Here is a 2,900-nt window from a genome sequence, read left to right on the forward strand (position 1 = left end):
ACAGACCTTTGTTGGCAAAGTAATGTCTTTTTAATATGCTGTCTAGGTTGGTCATAGCTTTTCTTCCAAGGAGAAAGTGTCTTTTAATTTCATGGCTGCAGTCACCATCTGCAGTGATTTTGGAGCCCAAAAAAATAAAGTCACTGTTTCCATTGTTTCCGCGTCTGTCATGAAGTGATGGGACTGGATGCCATGATCTTAGTTTTCTGAATGTTGAGCTTTAAGCCAACTTTTTGACTCTCCTCTTTCACTTTCATCACGAGGCTCTTTAGTTCTTTGCTTTCTGCCATAAGGGTGGTGTTATCTGCATATCTGAGGTTATTGATATTTCTCCTGGCAATCTTGATTCCAGCTTGTGCTTCATCCAGCCTGGCATTTCACATGATGTACTTTGCGTATAAGTTAAATAAGCAGGGTGACAATAGGCTGCCTTGATGGACTCCTTTCCTGATTTGGAACCAGTCTGTTGTTCCATGTCCAGTGGAAGTAGCTCTATACCGTCAGCAAAAAGAAGACAGAGCTGACTGTGACTCAGATCATGAACTCCCTGTTGCAAAATTCAGACTTAAATTGAAGATAGTAGGGAAAACCACTAGGTCATTCAGATATGACCTACATCAAATCCCTTATGATTATACAGTGGAAGTGACAAATAAATTCAAGAGATTAGATCTGATAGAGTACCTGAAGAACTATGGAAACAGGTTCGTAACATTGTACAGGAGTCAGTGATCAAAACCATCCCAAAGAAAAAGAAATGCAAAAAGGCAAAATGGTTGTCTGAGGAGGACTTACAAATAGCTGAGAAAAGAAGTGAAAGGCAAAGGAGAAAAGGAAAGATATACCCATTCTAATGTAGAGTTGCAAAGAATAACAAGGAGAGATAAGAAAGCCTTGTTAAGTGAACAGTGCAAAGAAATAGAGGAAAACAATAGAATGGAAAAGACTAGAGATCTCTTCAAGAAAATTAGAAAATATATATATTAGAAAATTAGAGATATGAAGGGCAAAGATGGGTAAAATAAAGGCCAGAAACAGTATGGACCTAATGGAAGCAGAAGATATTAAGAGTTGGCAAGAATACACAGATGACCATGATGGTATGATCACTCATCGAGAGCCAGACATCCTGGAACGTGAAGTCAAGTGGGCCTTAGGAAGTTTCACTATGAACAAAGCTAGTGAATGTGATGGAATTTCAGCTGAGCTATTTCAAATCTTAAAAGATGATGATATTAAAGTGCTGCACTCAATATGCCAATAAAATTTGGAAAACACAGCAGTGGCCACAGAACTGGAAAATGTCAGTTTTCATTCTAATCACAAAGAAATGCAATGCCAAAGAATGTTCAAACTGCTGCACAATTGCACTCATTTCACACACTAGCAAGGTGATACTCAAAATTCTTCAAGCTAGGTTTCAACAGTATGTGAACTGAGAACTTCCAGATGTACAAGCTGGGTCTGGAAAAGACAGAAGAACCAGAGATCAAGTTGCCAACATCCACTGGATCATAGGAAATGCAAGGGAATTCCAGAAAAATATCTACTTCTGCCTCATTGACTATGCTAAAGCCTTTGACTGTGGATCACAACAAACTATGGAAAATTCTTAAAGAGGTAGGAATACCGGATCACCTTACATACCTCCTGAGAAACCTGTAGGTCAATAAGCAGCAGTTAGAACCAGACATGGAACAATGGACTGGTTTCAACTTGGGAGAGGAGTACGTCAAGGCTGTATATTGTCACCCTGCTTATTTAACTTCTGTGCAGAATACATCATGCAAAATACCAGGCTAGATGAAGCGCAAGCTGGAATCAAGATTGCCAGAAGAAATATCAATAACCTCAGATATGCAGATGATACCACCCTAATGGCAGAAAGTGAAAAGGAACTAAAGAGCCTCTTGATAAAGGTGAAAGAGGAGAGTCAAAAAGCTGACTCCAAACTCAACATTCAAAAAAACTAAAATCGGTACTTAACTGGTGGTGGTTCAGTGGCTAAGACAGTGTGCTCCCAGTGCAGGGGGACTGGATTTGATCCCTGGTCAGGGAACTAGATCCCACATGCTGCAACTAAGACCTGGCCCAACCAAAAGGTGGTCTATAAAATATGGCATTTTTTTCTAATAAAAAATTCAATTCAAAAAAATAAAAGAACAAAAAAACCTTAGATCATGGCATTTGGTCCCATCACTTCATGACAAATAGATGGGGAAAAACGAAAACAGTGACAGACTGTATTTATTCTTGGGCTCCAAAATCACTGTGGATGGTGACAGAAGCCATGAGAATAAAAGACACTTGCTCCTTGAAAGAAAAGCTATGACAAACCTAGACAGCATATGAAAAAGCAAAGACATCACTTTGCCAAAAAGGTCCTTCTTGTCAAAGCTATGGTTTTTTCAGTAGTCATGTACAGGAGAGTTGGACCATAAAGAAGGCCGAGCACCAAAGCATTGATGCTTTTGAACTGTGGTGTTGTAAACGACTCTTGAGAGCCCCTTGAACAGCAAGGAGGTCAAACCAATCAATCTTAAAGGAAATCAGTCCTGAATATTCATTGGAAGCACTAATGCTGAAGCTGAAGCTCTAATACTTTGGCCATCTGATGTGAAAAGCTGAGTCGCTGGAAAAGACTGTGATGCTGGGAAAGATTGAGGGCAGGAGAAGGGGACGACAGAGGATGAGATGGTTGGATGGCATCACTGACTCAGTGGACATGAGTTTGAGCAAAATCCAGGGGATAGTGGAGGACAGGGAAGCCTGGTGCAGTCCATAGGGTCGAAAAGTTGGACACAGCTAAGTGACTGAACAACAAACAACAGTTAGGTCTGACTCAGCTCATTTGCTCATGGAACAAAATCTTGATTACCTGCCGTGGATATTCCTGACAG

Source organism: Bison bison, unplaced genomic scaffold (genome assembly GCF_000754665.1).
Source record: "Bison bison bison isolate TAMUID 2011002044 unplaced genomic scaffold, Bison_UMD1.0 scf7180017864304, whole genome shotgun sequence".
Lineage (NCBI taxonomy): Eukaryota > Metazoa > Chordata > Mammalia > Artiodactyla > Bovidae > Bison > Bison bison.